Source organism: Python bivittatus, unplaced genomic scaffold, assembly GCF_059951505.1.
Source record: "Python bivittatus isolate LINGU-HERP-01145 unplaced genomic scaffold, Pbiv_v1 ctg000610_np1212, whole genome shotgun sequence".
NCBI classification, from domain to species: domain Eukaryota; kingdom Metazoa; phylum Chordata; class Lepidosauria; order Squamata; family Pythonidae; genus Python; species Python bivittatus.
In genome coordinates, this window is record NW_028277088.1 from 12,824,425 (window position 1) to 12,843,276 (window position 18,852).

General features: G+C 40.1%; 1 long non-coding RNA gene across 1 annotated transcript; it reads right to left on the reverse strand.

Annotated features, from left to right (window-relative positions):
• Window positions 1–3,833: 3,833 nt before the first annotated feature.
• Window positions 3,834–18,410, reverse strand: LOC148214566 (uncharacterized). Its single transcript, XR_015797780.1, has 3 exons — window positions 18,168–18,410; window positions 17,900–18,007; window positions 3,834–7,355 (listed from the first exon to the last, which is right to left on the reverse strand). It is a non-coding gene; the product is annotated as an uncharacterized LOC148214566 (long non-coding RNA).
• Between the last annotated feature and the right edge of the window lie 442 nt (window positions 18,411–18,852).

An 18,852-nucleotide genomic window follows, 5' to 3' on the forward strand; every position in this document is an offset into this window, starting at 1 on the left:
ATTGGAGGAAGCCTGTTTGCAGAGACAAGCTATTGGCAGTTTCACTCGTGATTGAATGTAATCAATTATGCAAAAGAGCATGGAAATAGAGCTGCAGAGAGACAGTTTGGACCTCCTCCCACTGAGTGTATCATGTAAATGTTACCTAATTACTAAATAAAAATGTGTTCTGCTTTATCTTTAAAATATTGATTTCTTAATTTTGGGTTGGAAAAGTGGGGATCGTCTTATACATGGGGGCGCCTTATAGATGGAAAAATACAGTACCTTCCCTCTTGCTCCGTCCCTTCTAACATGAAACTTTTTGGAAGACCATTTGGTTGATGAATCTGTTCTGCCTTTCATTGACTGAATTATGTAAAGTTGATTTAATTATTGATATTATTTTCATTTGGTTTTGTTATGATTTGTTTTATTTATTTTTCATCATAATCAGTACAATATTTTATCCTTGTGGGATAATTTTGATTAGTTATTAGTTGTTTTAATTTATTTACATTTACTGTGGACATTTTTATCAGTTATCTATTTTTTGATGATTATTTTATAAACTGAGGTGGTGGTATAAAAGTATAATAAGTTAATAATAATTAATAATATTTCATCCATCCACAAAATTAGAATTGTGTGAATTGTGGCTAATTAGAATTGTGGCTAATAACACTTCAAATTGTACAATTCAATTTGTACTTATTTAATAACATAGATATTCAGAACACTGTGTTCTAGTGACGATTAAGACAAAATAGATGCTCAATTATCTATTTTGCTTAAACTCTTCAAACTAAACTTTTCGGAGTCTGTGTTTTTTTTTATTTAAGTTTTAACAAACATTTTATTGAAAATAATTCCTGGAGTGTTCAAATGGAATCAGAATCTGCGAGGGTGGGCGTAAAAAAAAAAATAAACACATGTACATACATAAAAAGGGACAGGGCTTCCCTTGCACAGTTGCAGCCACTGTCTTGATTTTTTTTACATCCCTGAAGATGGGGTGGTGGGGCTACTCCATAGTTTGATCATATCCCTTCCTTGCACTTATGCCAATATTAAACTGAATAAATGAATTGAAAGGAGAGGCACTATAGTTAAGTCAGAATCTCTGTGGAATCTGTATTCATTCTTCCAGAGGTTGCTGAACTACAACTCCTAGCAAGACTAGCGAGCATGCCCAATGGAGAGAGATGCTCAGCGGCTGGAGAGCCCCAGGTTCCCAGCTATACTTGAAAGGGTCACTTAAGTGCATTCCTTTATTGCACCATAATTAAATCATTCTTAATCCATCCCCAAATGATAAATATCTTGCCTCTTCTCTAGTCATAAACATAAATTGCACATAAACATTCTAAGTCATCTAACAAGTTTATTTTCCCAAGGCTAAAAAGGGAAGATTTTTTTTCTTGAATATTATACTACTGCATCTTCCAATAAGAGTAGTACATTACAGCTTATATCTTTTGAATGCTGTGGATTGAAGTACAATTCTCCAGAATTCTTTTTAAATGCTAGCAGATTTCAGGTATATTATCAACAATCTTCCTAGTCTTTATCTGTATCTTGGCCAATCTTCACTCTCCAACTGCAATCCTACTTCTCTTCAACCCATCGCTTCCAATCTCCTGGACCACGCTAGGTATTTCTGCAGTCCCACCTTTTAGCTATTATTAGTTGTTTAAAATATCATCAGATTGAACTAGAAATCCCAGTTTTTCCCCAATATGTCCTCATGCCACAGAACTTTATCCATCCATTCTCCAAACTGTCTAGCACCTGATCCTTCCTCCTTAAACACCCCCCACCCCATTTGAAAGGTTAAGTCTTGATTGTCATTGATAAATATCTGTCCCCACATTGTGCTAAGATACCTTAGGAGGGAAGACAAGCCAGACATACCATTGGCTATTCAACAACCCAGCGGTGCCTTCAAATACTGCCTTGGCCACAGCCAACCCTGCAGACAACGCACCAGTGAAAGACAGAGAATAGCAATGAGAATGAGGACAGTGCATCATTATACTAGCAAGACATTATACTGACCCAACAAGAATAGGGTCATGCTAAAATCTGCAATTTTGGAAAGGCTCTTTGTCTCCACCCTCGATAGCTTCTTCTGTTCTGATTTCCATCTTTTCACTCCAGCTTTAAGAAAGAAAAATGATATTTCTCTTCAGCCCTATTATTTTCCGTGTGTGGAAAAATAGGCCTACTAGATCTGGACTCCAAAAATCCAGAAGATTCTTAGATGGTAGTAAAAAGGACATCTTGTTTTCTGTAGTCCAGATCTGATAAGAATCAGATGTAGTAAAAATATTTGTACGTATTATGCATCTGGCAGATAAACTTATTTTCAAAAGACTAATATCAAATGTGTGTTTCTCCTCGAGCACAAATATGGGGACCAGAACTCAGCCACCTGTTACCCAACCAAGGATAGTCATGTTGGCGTAAGAGCTGTGGCCAATTTTTTCATTAATTTTTTTAGACTTCCATGGGGTTTTAAGAATAGGGATGAGAGCACAAAGTAAACCATTCTCATTCTCACCCTTAACTTCATTAGAAGTTTAAAGGCAGGCCAAAATTATGCCACAGAAGTTCTACAATATTGCCTTTGAATTTCAGTGGTGCATTCTCAGGATGCTGGGAGGTTCAAATGGGATCCTGGGGATTTCATATCATTCATGGGCTGCAGACCACCCATGACTGCTCCAGCAACTTCTCAGGAATTCACCACTTCTATGGAGGAGAAGTTTAATATGGATACACTGCCATAAATACCATTATACTTGAGAATTTAACTGCACCAGCCAATGAGATATTTCTAGATTAAAGAATCAAAAAAGGGAGGTGTTGGAAGAGTTTAAACTTACCATTAAAAACAACAGTGCTCCATTCAGTCATCTGAGCTGGGATTCATCATGTTTAAACATCTATGGGATGTGCAGCTAAAATGCATAGACATTATTTCTTGCAAATCATATCATTATGAAAAACAATACATTGTACCAAAAAAAAGCACCCTTTTATAGTAAAGTAGTAAAATAAATATTTGTACTTACCATAGTAAAGTAATAAAATAAATATTTGTACTTACCCATCCAGCATGTAATAAGAATAAAAAGCTGTAAATTGACATAAAGGCTGTTTCTGATTGCCCATTGGGTGATCATTCAGGTTCCCCATGCTCTTGGGACCCTGGTTGTCTACCCTGAAGTCCAATCTTGGTGTTCCATCCACAAGACTATTTTCCTATCCCTCCCAATAATCAGAATACAATCGTAGCTAAAACTGAAAACTGTGGAACAGGATTTCAATGCTCTTAATCTGCTCTGGATTGATCAAAACATGTTCTCAGTGTTCCACCTATATAATAATGGTAATCTAGGATTCAAAGTTGTAGTAAGAACAATACTTTTCAACCCATGTGAATGTGTTGGGTATTATTATCCTACAGAAAATGTTCTATCCGCATAAAACTTTATTATTATTATACAACAACAACAATACAGTAATATCTCCATCTGAATAAAAGTTTGTGCACAGAGATTGAAGGGGCCCATCAACCCACCCAACAGCCCAGCAAAGCAGCTCTTCAAAATACCTCTAGACAACGAAATTGTACCCTGCTTCTCTTCAGGGGAGGAGCTCCTGCACAAGGTAGCTCCTCCCCTGAAGAGAAGCAGGGTACACTTTGAGGACAGCAACTTGTGTGCATGTGATGCAAATCCCCAGCAGCCATTGTGACCAGCACAAGGTAGCAACGGCTGCTGGGGATTTGCAGCACATACCCACGAGTTGCTGTTCTCAAGGTGGTGTGATGTGCCTCCAAGAGTCAGAGCACTCCAATTAGGTGGATTATCTATAATCCATGCACATCTTCTAAATATGCTGGGCTGTTTTTCACTGGAAGGAGATTTGATGCAACTGTAGCATGGAGTGTAGAAATCCAGTAAATGACGTGTTTTCTAGCAGGCAGAAACAAGGTTGAGGAAAGTATATACATGCAGTCTGATGCAACTGCTTACTCCCTCATGCTTCCCATTGGTCATGTGCATCAATTTCCTACAGCCTTCTTCCTAAATCATCCATAATAGATGTATATGTCTTGTCTTGTTTTGTCCTGAATATCTCCAGTGGTATTTGGGGTTGCAAAATACCCCTTGGCAACGTGTTTTGTTGCTTCATTCTTCTAAGGAGTGAGTAATTTTTTTCTCAAAACAGAGATCTTATAAGTCCTCCACCCCCATCCCAGCAGTTCTTTATTTAAAATCAGTATTTAGGGGCCTAATCTCAAATGGAAAGTCTTCCCATTCACTGGGCTTAAATTTGAGATTGTTTTTTCCTTACTATAGGGCTGTCTGGCTGAAAAGTTTCAAACTTGAGACAAAGACACAAGAGATAAATCTGCAACAAAATATTACACGGTGAATGGATTCCTTCTCTCCATGTTTCTCCAATCAACCCTCCAGCATTCCCTTACAATTTCTTGAACTTTTATATAAGTTACAACTCCCCGCCCCCATGGTCTTCTGAATCTTTTCCTTTGTGCCTGATGGTGCTGCCTTGGCTTCAGAAGCAACAACAGTCATAGCTGGAACATTAGAGGTGCACCGTATCACGCAATACCCGTGTTCCCACAAGTTGCTAAATCCTCAATCTGTGTTCATGTATAACATGTTCACAAAGCACGCCACAACCAAACTGTATTCCTATTTTATTCTGTTTCTATTTTATCTTATGTGTTATACTGTTTGACAACATTTAATTCTTATCTTTCTCCAGTTTTTAAATCTTAATGTTTTAGGTTTTAAATGATTGATATGCTGTCTTTGTTATATTTGGCCACTGCTTCCGGAAGGTTCTTTTTTTCCTTTGCTAATCACTGACTGCAAGGAAATAAATTTGAATTTGAATTTGGCTGTTCATACTATGCCTCAACATGAGGACTAAGATAATGCTGTAATACTCAACCCAACACCTCATGGCTACCGAAATAGCAGCAGGACCACTTTCAAAGAGGGCCCTGAGTAATTGCTCCAAGCTCTATGCCAGGATAATGACAGGGTCTCACCACAAACCCAGTAAAAAACCCAGAGTCAATCTAAAGTCAGGCAGTGCCAAAATCAACCAATTGATCAAATAAAAAAAATATAAATGAATGAATGTGCAACGAGTCAGTTCGATAAAATCATGTCAACTGATGAGATCCAGGAAGCATGCCTTCTGTGTCACCACTCCTGCCCTCTCGAACAGCATCCACCCTGAAATGAGCATGGCTCCCACCCTGATCTTATTTTTAAAAGCCCTTAAAACCTGGCTTTTCTTTCAGGCCTGGAAGATAAACAAACACTTAGAATCTCTAGTCTATTGAAATTATTATTATTATGGTTGGTCACACAGTCAGCCAGATATTTAGACTGGATTCGGCATTTTTATCCACCTGAGTCCTTCCCAAGGATCTGGGACAGGCAGATGTTGTTTGATGGTGTTAAGGGTATTGTCCGAGGAGGAGGAGGAGGAGGAGAAGGAGGAGGAGGAGGAGGATTTCCCACCTTTTGTACGACTAATGCAGTATACATAATGTTCCCACCTCCTATTTTTCCCACAGTAACAATCTTACGAATTTAACTGTTCAGGTGAGCTATTAAGGTCTCTTGAAAACCTGCATTTTCTCTTGCACACCTGCATTCTCACCCTATTGCTGCAAAATTTCTTAGGGGTTTTGTACCTAACATGGAGGTTAGAGAAATTCCCAATGTTTTTTTTTCCCAAAATCAGTGCATCTGTTTCCACATATAAATGAACATGGAAGGGTTGTCCTATGAGACAGGCTTATTTGTCTTACAGATGAACAACATAACAATAGTGATTTAAGTTGATTCACAAAAGCAAAGCCACTGTTGCTATACCCTCATCACTGACTAGTGGCTTCTCAATTATTGATCTTCTATCAGAAGTGCCTCTTCACTCTCCTGCCCCAGCCCGAACCAATTTCTTGCGCTGTGCCAGTAAAAGTAGGTAGGTAGGTAGGTAGGTAGGTAGGTAGGAAGGAAGGAAGGAAGGAAGGAAGGAAGGAAGGAAGGAAGGAAGGAAGGAAGGAAGGAAGGAAGGAAGGAAGGATCCCTAACTCAGAGGGATATTGTGAAGATGGGAGAAGGATACTATGTATGATGTCTAGAAGAAAGGCAGATATTATAAATGCAAAAAAGGCAAGCAGGTGAATAAATAAAAAGCAAGCAACATTTCAGGTACAGGTAGTCCTCCTTTAACAACTGCTCGTTCAGCAACCTTTCAAAGTTACAATGGCACTGAACAAGTGGTACTTATGACCAATCCTTCAAGTTCCCACCGTCCTAGCACCCCCGCAGTCACATGATTGTGATTTGGGTGCTTGGCAACCATCTCACACTTATGATTGCAGTGTCCTGTGGTCACATGCTCGCCATTTGCGACCTTCCCTGCCAGCTTCCCACAAGCAAAGTCAGTTCCAGTAAGTTGCTCAGAGTCTCCCCTATCTACGTAGTAGCAGCCACCTCGTGGACCACCCGTGCACCCTTCCCCACCCAGCAGCAGTCACTAACCTGTCTGCCAGCTGCTTACAAGCCACCTGGGACTTGCTTAACAACCTGCAATCTTCACTAAACAATGATAATGGGGACTGCTGGAATTGCCATCACTAAGTGACGCAATCACATGACGTTGCGCTTTACGACCACATCGCTTAGTGATGGAAATTCCGGTCCCAGTTACCATAGTTAACCAAGGACTACCCGTAGTTGCAGAGCCCCAACCTCTCAGTACATGTGGACGTCAAATTCCAAGCAAGAGCTCGGGCAAGCTGGTGTCTCAGGACAAATGCAAATGATCATCTCCAGAACCTCTCATTTCAGAGTTCTTCATTAAACAAGGTGTGAATAAAAGTAAATGCATTGCAAGAAGATCCCACTTGTGATATAGTTGCAAACACATCTTCTCTTTGCCTTGCTTTCCTTCCCAGCATAAAGATGCCTCTGGTTGTAAGAGCCACATCTAATCAGTTTCTCTGTTCCTCTTAGAAATCATAGGAGACTCTCTGTAGTGCAGTCTTGGCTGTGGGGCAGAGCATCAGTCATCAGCTGCAGAACAAGTTTGTCCTGTGGGTACAGTCGACTATAGTGAGCCTGTCCAAAACACTGGAAATGAGGGGTGGGGTGGGGGAGAGATGCAGCTGACTTTGGACCGGTCCAAAGAAATGTCTACTTTGAGCATCATCTGCTTTCCCATCATTTGACTGGGATACCAATCCAACAGTTCTGTTTTATGAAGCATTCATCTTCCTGGTGATTTGCAGGTTTATTCTGTGAACTGACGGGTTTACTCTGTTGTTGTTTCCAAAAGCACAAATAAAAAGAAAAGAAAGATTGTGTGGGAGGGCAGTTATACAGAATACCTTCACCCCGAGGCACAAAAACTCAAGGACGTTTTAGTTTTGGAAAATATCCCATTAATAGACAAAATGTAAGCCCATCTTTACCCAACAAAGTATAAACATCATTTTCCCTTGATGGCTGGAAATTGTCAATTAGGGTAAGAGAGATTTAATAACAAGGTTCTAGTAATCAGCTCTTGTTGGTTTCATTTCCTGATGCTACTGGAGTATTAAAAAGTCTCTGACAAGCTCAGCTACTTTCTAAATGAGACCTATACAATAAGAGAGCAGATTAATGTTTTAGACCAGTGTTTCTCAACCTTGGCCGCTTGAAGATGTATGGACTTAAACTCCCAGAATTCCTCAACCAGCATGCTGGCTGGGGAATTCTGGGAGTTGAAGTCCACACATCTTCAAACAACCAAGGTTGAGAAACACTGTTTTAGACTCTTCTGTTGGCAAGCATCAGCCAACATACTTAACAAGGAACAAGGGATTTCAGTTGCAAACAAAACTGGTCTCTGTTGCTATGAGCTAATGGTGTTGACTCTTATGTGGGCAGGAGAAAGCAAAATGATTTAATTTACAAAATTTAGTTTAGAAAATTTCAGTTTTCTCTTTCTTAGCTACTAGTTAGAATCCTTTTCATTCTTTAAAAAAAACTGATTTATTCTACTGATACATTGTCCTGTCCAATTCTCAAGTCATGAGGCCAGGGCAAGGGGACACATTGGATTGATATGGACCATGGAATGTTCCTCTTGTGTGATGGCCAAGTAACACAGTTGAAATTAGTACATGTACAACATGAGAGCTGGAATAAATCCATGCAAGTGAAGTTCACACGTTGGGTTCATTTGTGATGTGGTTTGCTTGCTTTTGATTTAGCATGATAAATGTTTCCAGACATTATGGTTGTAAGTCATGGCTCATGGCTATGCTGTGTAAACTAAAACACACACACACACACAAAGATATAGAAGAGCGGGCTCTCTCCAGGTCCATCTCTTAATGGAGTATCATCTGTAGGTATCTCAGGAACAAGCTTTCTAAGTCACAGTTCCCTCTTTTAGGAACAGCATTTTCCTCAAGATTAGGCTGGCTCCCTCTCTGTTAACTTTCTTAAAAGCCATTAAAAACCTGGTGATTTCAGAAGAACATGAAATCATGAATGGAAATTCCACCCACAATGGTATAGGTTTCCTCTAGTATAGGATTCCTCTGGCATGAAGTTTATTGAAGTTGTCATTCTGTTTTTGTTATGTATGTATTGTTTTTAATCCTCTCATTGTGGAGAGCCTTTGTTGATAGGAACGACAAGATAGGACTTAGTACGTATGTAAGTAAGTAAATAAAATAGTAGTTTCAGCCAATGGGACACAGTTCAGCTTCAGACATATGATGAGCTCCAGTTTAGACTGATGCCTGGAAGATAATGTGTGGTCCCCTGAAGCCCAGGCAGCGTATGTAAATACCAAAGACTTGGAACCAACAGTGGAAGAGAACTATTACTTCCTGTCTGTGCTTGTAAGTTTTCCAAATGCCTTTAGCTGGCCCAAACTACATGGGATTTTGGCATGAACCAGCAGTTATCCTCTTATTTTCTTAAATTTGTATGATACTTATCACCACTGCATGCCAAACACCAATCCAACGAGTCCAACAGCCCATGGTTGTATGGCTGGAGGCCAAGGCAGGTTGACTGGAAAATGCAGCTAAAAAGAAAATGTTGTATATCAAAAAAAAAAAAAGTCCATATATTGGGAGTGGAGACATATTGCTATCAGATGGAAAAATCTGAAAAATTCTATTTGCTGACATTTTCCTGCATTGAAATTACACATCTCCCCTCCCAATAAAATCAGCTCCCTAAATATGCAACTAACTCAATTTTTTTTCCCCCTTATTCCAATAAAGCAAGATCAAGGTTAAGCCAGGAAATCAGTATTTGCAGCTGTAAGCTTTCACTGTAAGGGAGAATGGTATGTTTGGCTTTATTGTGGTTATTTTTATCTGATTTGAAAGCTTAACTAAGAAGCTTGTCTATTTAGAAGCCATGTTAAGATTTAATGGCAACTGGTTGACTGAAGAAATCCCTGCAAGTTAACGGACTTGGTGGAGCTCTGTAGGAGAAACTCCTTCTAGCAATGGATTCTTTTAAAAGAAAACCTCCATGTCTTGAAGTATTTGGTCTGCATATTAAAATGGAGGCCCCTGGTTTACTTGGTTGAACTATAATATTGTCCCTGACAGCTGACGACACATGAAGCCAATGGTTATTCTTAGTACAATTTAATCACCACAATTTTCCCTTTATTCATTTCTCAAACATCCTGGAGCCACTAGTCACACTTTATTGTCACTACCTATAATGTTTGTTTTGCAGATATGTTACATTTTATGCCTTCTAGCTGTGCGTATTAGGCCTAGGTATATGACGATGATGTTATCCATTCAGTCGTGTCTGATTCTTAGTGATTCTATGGACCAGCCCTCTCCACATTTTCTGATCTTGTACAGCTTCCTTCAGTTGTTTTATGCTCTGGTTGGTGTCAGCTTTGATGGTGTCACCATGCTTTTGGGCAGCCTCATTTCCTTTTACCACTGACTATTCTGAGCATAACTGCCTTTTCCAATGAGTTTGATCGCATGGCATGGCCAAAATAAGTAAGGCAGAATTTTGTGATTTTGCCCTCCAGCAAAATTTCTGGTTTTATACACTCCAGAACTTGCTTCTTTGTCACCTCTGCTGTCCAAGGAATGCATAGGAGCCTTCTCCAACACCACAACTCAAACAAGTCGGTTTTCCTCCTGTCTAGTTTTTTCATGGTCCAACTTTCACAGCTGTAGGTAGCTATGGGAAACATGATAGTGCGGACTAATCTGCATTTAGTTGCCAGGCTGATGTCCTTGCTTTTCCATATTCGATTCATGCTCATCATTGCTGTGTAACCCAGTGTGATTCAATGCTTTATTTCTGGACTGCATTCGCTGCTTTGATCAATCTGCGATCCTAGGAAAGTGAATTCTTGCACGCATTCAATCTCTTCACCATCAGTTGTTATTCTGACATTTCCATTCCTCGCAGTGGTCATGAGCTTAGTCTTTTTGATGTTCAAGAAGAGGCCAAATTTTTCGCTTTCTTCTTTAATCCTTTTGATCAGATGTTTCAGGCCTTCTTTGGTTTCTGAGAGGAGAGTTGTATTGTCAGCATACTGAAGATTGCTGATGTTCCTTCCACCAATATTTACTCCAGTTTTTGATTCTTCTAGTTCCAGCTTCCTCATGAACAGTTTGGCATACAGGTTGAACAAGAAAGGTGAAAGAATGCAACCTCTCCACACTCCTTTCTCTATCTTGAACCAATCAATGTCTCCCTATGGTGTTTGCACAGTGGCTTCCTGATTTGTGCAGAGTGACTGCACCAACTTGACCAGATGTGTTGGCACCCCCAGGTCTTCTAGGGCTCTCTACAGCTTGTCATGATCAACACAATCGAAGGCTTTCTTGTAGTCAATCAAGCAGATGTAGATGTTCTTTTGATATTCTTGAGATTTTTCCATGATCCAGAGTAGAGTTGCAACATAGTCACAAGTGCCACAGCTCCTTCTGAAGCCAGCTTCAACATCTGGTAATTCTCTTTCAATGGTCGGCACCAGACATCATTGTATGATCTTAAGGAGAATCTTGCTAGTGTGAGGGATGAGGGCAATGATGCGGTAATTGGAGCAATCCTTGGAGTCGCCCTTTTTTGGCAATGGAATGAACACTGATCTTTGAACTTTCTGGCACAAGGTTGTGATGGTTGCGGGGGTACAGGCCACAAGAATTCTGCAGAGATGGTATCAACACCTGGGGCCTTGTTGTTTGGCAGTTGGCTCACAGCCCACATGACTTCTTCCTGAAGGACGGTTCTACTTCTGCTTCCCTTCCCTCATCATCCCGAGGAGGCTGGGTCTCTTTGCTGCTGGCATACAGCTCTTCTGTCTATTCTCGCCGTCTGTTCTTGACACCTTGTTGGTCAGACAGTTCTTTCCCTTGCTTATTTTTGATGATGCTTTTATGAGCACTAAATGGTGTTCGAATACTTTTGACTTGGGCAAATGCATTCCTGGTGTGGCCCTTCATGCAGTCCTCTTCTAGCTGCTTGCAATGCTGGTCCCAGTAAGCTTAGCTATCTTTCCTTGCTGCTGTTTGGAAATCTGCATTCAATCTCCTTGTTTCCTCCCATTTGCCTGCTGCTTTGGCTGCTCTTCTTCGCTCAGCCATTCTGATGGTTTCATCTGAGAGCTGCTTGCACTTTTTCTCTGGCTTCTTGTATGGTTTGTGTTGAACTGCTGCTTCAGTGATGGTCAATTTAATTTCCTGCCACAGTTTATCAGGCATCTTCTCAGCAGTGTCCAGCAGTTCAAACCTATTTTTCACCTCAACTGCATACTTGGAAAGGACTTTGGTGATGTCAAACTTCTTTGATGTTGCTGTCTTTTTGATGTGGCAAATTGGACTCTGATCTTAGCCTCCAACAATTCATGATCTGAACCACAATCGACTCCTAGATATGCCTTGACATTGAGGACTGAACTGGTCCATTGATGGCTGCATAGGACCTAGTCGATCTGATTACGGTGCAGTTTATTTGGTGAGGTCCAAGTGTATAAGCAACGCTTGTGCTGTTTGAACCAGGTATTCATGAATCAACATCAATTTTCACGGCAAAAGTGTACCAAACAATTGCCTGCATCATTCTTTTCCCCAAGTCCAAAACTGCCAGTGATACCTGTTTCTGCGTGGTTGCCAACTTTTGCATTAAATTCACCCAGTATGTAAATGATGTTTTTGGGGGGGACACTTGCTTCAAAGTTTTTCGATACTGGCATAGAAACCCTCTATTTCAAGCTCCGTTGCATCAGTCATTGGGGCATAGACTTGGACAACTGTGATTTTGAGGGGCTTCACACAGATTTGGAAAATAGGCCACCAGAATTCCTAGGATTCTATAACACCCCCATTTCCACATCTCTATAAAGTCTTCAGGTCAAGGTCTATTCTTGGGGAGTTCATGGATCAAAAGAGTCATCATTCCACTCTACCGAATATTGAAGTAATGCAATTTAGGAAGAACATTGACAGATTAGAACATAACCAGAGGACAACAAGCAATATGATTAAAAAAAAAAAAAAACCTTGAAGACAAAAACTTATGAGGAACAGTTGAAGGCATTGGGTATGTTTAGCTGGAGAACAGAAGATCCTAGGGAAGACATGATAGCTGTCTTGAACCGAAGGACTGTCTGGTAGGAGAAGAGGCAGAATTGTTCGGAGCTATTCCAGAAAACAAGACAAGAAACAACTGATTTAAATTAAAAGAAATGAGATTTTGTTAGGACATCAGATAACAAATTTCTAATAGCAAAAACTGTTCAATAACAGAACAGATTGCTTCAGAAAATGGTGGGTTTTCTTTTGCTGGAGGTGTTTAAATAGAACCTGGATGGCCATCTGTCAAGAATGCTGTGGGTTGTGGGTTTTTGCATTTGACTAGATCATTTTGTAAGGTCTCTAACCTTTACATTCTATAATGCTATATCCTTGTTGGTTTTTTGGCAGCAGCACAGAAGTAATTTGCCACTATCTTCTTCTGGGGTATTTTTTCGTCTTCCCAATCTATCTTACAGCCATGGGATTTTCCGGTGACCTTCCATCCCAGGATTAATCAACATCAAACTTTTCAAGATTAGCATGGTCACCTAGAGGCTTTCACCTAGTTGCTAAGGATTGTGAAACATATATTACATTACTATTTTGCCTCTATACTCCATAGTCTTGTATGTTTATGTTGGTGTGTCTATATGCACGAATGCACACAGAGATACATGCTTGCGTACACACACATGCACACATTTGTCTACTGTGGGTCACATTTAAATGGACTCTAGCCCACAGAAGGATAAAGCTGGATGGATAATTTATTCTACAGATCATGTTGAAATCCCACCATTGCTTGCCATGGCCCTGGCTATTCAAGCCCATTGGGAGTTGTTATTTTGAATATATGGAGGGCAGCATGTTCTTCCCTGGCATATACCATAATTTCTAAAACCTTTAGAAGTGTTCCTGAAACTTATGAGTTTTGTTTTGGTTTTTTAATAGAACCAGCTTCCTAAAGTGGTCTGAATTAGAGTGGATTGATTCTTCTTACTTTCCACTTTTTGCATTGATTTTGCTTATATATCCCTTGCTAATGTTTTATATTTTATTCATGCTGTTAGGGGTTTTTTTTGGAATTGGATCAAAAAGGCTAGTTTTTTTAAAAAAAAAATCAATGCAATTTTGCTCATTTCTTTGGTTAAATTGAACATTTCTTTGTTCAGCACTGCAAATGCCTAAATGGAATTTCAACGCACACATCTTATGACTCCTCCTGAAACAAATGGATCAGGTAAGAATCCTTTGCATACAAAGCCGTAATCTTTAGAACAAACAAACTGGAACATTGTCAAGCAAGAGACAATTGCCTAGGTTAGTTCAAGAATTCATTGTGTTTGCAGTGTACCACCCAATCTATTTGTTACTAGCAAAGTGCTAATTACTCCTGCTAATTACATGCAAAACATTCATTATCACCTATCTGTGGAAGAGGACCCCTCAGATTCCAGTGACAAATTAATTACTGTGTTTGCCTTCAGAACATTACTTTTAGACCATCCCAGCTATTATCTCAAAAATAAATTGGCTTAGCAGGAAGTTTTGTCTCTGAAAGCACTTTTTTTTTCTTTCTGCAAACAGAAAAGCAGGTTTACAAATGCCATATTAAGTTTTCCTCTCTCTGGCATTCCCAGGCAAGTATTTCCTGAAGTTCTTAGGAGTTGCAAGAAGACTAATTTTACAAGCTCCTAATCCTCATAAAGAAGCCCATGTATTGCTATTTTTCATACATAGCTTCCGTAATCAGAGCTCTCAAGGTGCATGGTACCTTGGCAAAGGATGAATATTAATATGTAAAACAATACAGTCATCTGGGGCTGGGACTTGTACCACTCTACAGAGGCCACAGAGAATATACAACAACCATTTGTGTAACACTCATAAATTGTTTCTCTATAAGGCTTGCCCTAAACTCCAAACTTTATGATGTGATCCAAACTGACCTTGATTGATTAAAAAAAAAGGTTCTTGAAGTCAGGTAGATTGCTCTAGGAACATTTCCCAGCATGTGGCAGCCATCATAAATGTGACTTCCACATTAGCTGTCATTAGGAAATAGACTGAATGTAAAACTGCTCTCATAGAAATCCATAGTGTGGCTACACTTAGAAAATGGTGGACTCTTTAGTTCACTGCACCTCAGAAGGGATATTGGAACACCAGAAAGAAAAGGGGGGGGGCAACCAAAATGACTAGAATGTAGAACAGCTCCCCTACAAATAAAAATAACCTAGTGTGGAACCTTTTAGCTGGAAAGTGGGTAAGAGAGGCATATAGTCATGATTGGCATAGAAAATGGAGATAAGAGAGAGAAAATCCAATGAACCAGATCTCCTCTTCAGATGACAAGACACCAGCCATCAGGCCTTCCTATTTCTTTGGACTACCTTCTCTCTCTTTATACTATCCTTCTCCATCACGTATCATGCAATCCAATCCTCTTCACCCCATCTGAAGCGGCTTCATTAGTTCCAGTATTGCTTCATAGGATCATAGGATCACAGGGTTGGAAGGGGACCCTCCTGCTTTGGGCAGGAATCCTCATTCATCCCAGAGAAATGGCTGTCCAATCTTTTCTTGAAAACCTCCAGTGATAGAACGCCCACAACTTCAGGAAGCAGTGCTTAATAGCTCTCTGCTTAATAGCTGCTTAATAGCTCTCACTACTTAACAGCTCTCACAGACAGGAAATTCCTCCTTATTTCAGGTTTGGATCTCTCTCTGGAAATCTTCCACCCATTGGTTCTTGTCTCAGCCTCCAGTGCTCTGGACAGTAATCCACACCCTCTGCCCTGTGACATCCCTTCACATATTGGAAGACTGCTACTCTATCTCCCCTTAGCCTTCTCTTCTTTAGGCTAAATATACCAAGCTCCTTTAACTACTCCTCTAGCCTCCACACTCCTTGCCATGTCTGTCCCTCTTCTCTGCATTCTTTCCAGTTCCTCAGTGTCCTTTTGTATTGTGGCAACAGAACTGGACACAGTATTGCAGGTGCAGTCTGATCGGTACAATGTAAACCAGTACTATCACATCCTGCGATCTTGACATTTGACCCAGCCCCAAACTGCATTGTCTCTTTTGACAGCTGCCACATAGACTGCTTAATCTATGGTCTATCAGAATACCCAGATCCTTCTTGCAAGAACTACGTCTAAGCCAAGTACCGCCTACCTTGTACCTGTGCATCTGGTTTTTCCTGCCTAAGTGCAGAACCTTACATTCCTCACCATCGAACAGCCTTTTGTTGGATAGGCCAAACGTTCAAGTCTATCAAGATTGCTTTGAAACTTGAGCTTGTCTTCTAGGGTGCTAACAATCCCCACAGCTTTGTGTCATCTGCAAGTTGTATGAACATCCCTTTTGCTCCCTCATCTACATCATTTATGAAGATGTTGAAGAGTACTAGGCCCAGGACAGAACTCTGAGTTATCCCACTACATACTTCCTCCATATGGATATTAAAGACCACACACTGGCTTCAGCTGGCTACAGTTCAACCAACTGCAAGCCCACCTGATAGCGAGACCATCCATCCTACATTGCTCCACTAATGGACCAAGAAAGCAATAAGATTTTCTGATATGAACTGTTTTTGACAAATCCATACTAATAGAAGAGAATATATGTAATTCAGGGTTGAACTGTGGAGTTCTTGGTGCTCTCTGAGGTTGTTTGTTTGCAAATGTTTCATTACACAGCTAGTTAACATCCATAACAGCCAAGAGAGTTTCCAACCATTATGAAGCTTCTGAGACTTGGCCTTCTCTAGTTTTGCTAGATGACATCTCACATCTTCCCCAGTCAGTGTAGCTAACTGGGGATGATTGAATTATGTCTGAAAGGAACATCTGGAAGGTTCCATGCTGGGGGAGGCTGCCTTGTGATGGCAAATATATATTTGATCGTGTATCAATAATTGTAATGAAAGTACCAAAGTTGCATGCTCATCCTGGTTTAAACCAAGAGATCCATCCCTACCATCAAATTGTAGCTAAAGAGTGTTTGGATGTGACAAGCTATTCTGCTAACAGAAAGAAATTCCACCATATCTAGCTCATCCCTGGTCTGCTCTCCAAAGATTCTGCCAATGTAGAAGTCCTGCCAATAGTGTTTCTGCAGATGGCAAGGCCCTAAACAGGTTCTTTTCTTATTGTGTTACAGCTGATTAGAATCAGTGTATTTTCATTCATTGTCAAATTTGCAGAAGACACAAGTATTGGGAGGATAGCAAACACCTTGGAGGACATATAATTCAGGAGGATCTTGCCACACTGGAACAATGCACAGAAACCAAGAGGATGAATCTCAAGAGGAGCAAATGCAGAACTCTTTAGTTGAGTAGAAACAATCAAAGGGATGAGTACAGGTTGGGGAGACCAGGCCAGGCAACAGTACATGCAAAAAAGATCTGAATGTCTAGATCATGAGCCAACAGTATGATGCAACTGCAAAAAAAATAAAATAAAATCACAAGCTAGAACGTGAGCCAACTATGTGATGCAACTGTAAAACAAGCAACTCTAGGCTGCAGCAACAGAAGATAAATACAGTCAAGATACATATTTGTTCCTCTCTATTCTGCACAGGTCAGACTATACCTAGAATATTACATTCAGGTTTGAGTACTTCATTTTAGGATAGGCAGTGACAAACTGGAGCATGTCCAGAGGACAGCAACCAAGATGATAAGCCTGGAAGAAAAACCCATGAAGTTGGAGGTGTTGGACATGTTTAGCCTGGAGAAGAAAAAATGGATAGCTCTCTTCAGGTATCTAAAGAACTGCCATGTAGTGTACAAAACAGAATTGTTCAGAGTTGTTCCAGAAAGCCAATAATAAGATCTGTTCAACAATGGAATAGACTTTCTCAGAAGGTGGGAGCCTCTCCTGTGTTGGAGATATTTAAACACAGCTGAATGGCCATCTGTCAGAAATACTGTAGGTGTTGCATGAGGAGGGGTTGACTAGAGCAGTGTTTTTCAAACTTGGCCACTTTAAGATGTGTAGACGTCAACTCCCAGAATTCCCCAGCCTGCATGCTGGCTGGGGAATTCTGGTAGTTGAAGTCCACAAATCTTAAAGTGGCCAAGTCTGAAAACAATGACCTAGAGTATCTCCACGGTCCCTCCAAACACTTACATCTATGTTTCAAACCCTCAATATGTTCATTGAATGGCTCTTGAACTCCATTAGCCTGGAGCTGGCTGTGTTATTTTCCTTCACATTCTTATCAATGGGAATTCATTTTAAAGAACAAAAATAGAATGGAGAAAAAGGGCTTTTCTACCTCTTGTCTTGGTCATATTAGTTCTTTTACTGCAACAGAATGTGTTGTCCCTTAGCTTTGGATGGTCAGTTACTCTCTAATGATCTCACAGTAACTCGGGTCATCTTGCTGTAATGAAACAATGGAAGAAAAGCAGTGATACCTTGAGTCATACACTTGCAAAATAAAACAACAACAAACCCTTAGTGTTATCTCCCCCAAATATTTCTAAGGGATGAAAATACAGAATGTTACTAACTCCGTAATAGTTCTGAATAACAAAACTTACCAAAAATGTTTGCACGGTTAGGTTTGGGACTGTCCAGGCTTAAAATCCAGGGTTAGCATTGTTCTCTCTTTTTCCATTCCAAGAGTACCATTTCAATCTGCTGTAGGATTGGCAAGTTTTAAATGGCTTCAACAAAATAAACACATTTAATTAAACAAAATTAGTCTAGTTAATTCTGTTTAGAAAAAGCATTAGTGGCTTCTTGTTCCTTTCAACATTTTGACATGTTGTTGATGTCACCTCACCCAATTTAAGAAAACACACACAACCCATTTCCTCTTGACAACAGCAACAAAATTAACTTCTGTTCTGTAAATGCTGTTTCACTCCGTTGTTGTTGTTTTCTGGCTTGCTATTTTGTTTGCTCATGCCGTACCTCTTCAGTAGAGACAGGGACTTCCTGTCCACAAAACATACAGGGAGAAATAGCATCACACAATTTATCCTTTTCAAACCACTTTTGATAAAGGAATAGACAAGCAAAGAGGCAAAATATAACATTGGATATTAACATGATTTCAGCACTAACTAATGAGATTTGGCGGGCCTCGCTCATTCCCAGCTCTCACGTGGAGCTACTGAATCTGGACTGCAAAAATCTGGGTGACCCTAAAAGGTGACACTAAAAGTCTTTTTCTGCCACCTAGTCATCATTTGATTTTTGCAGGTCAGATCTGATAGCGTT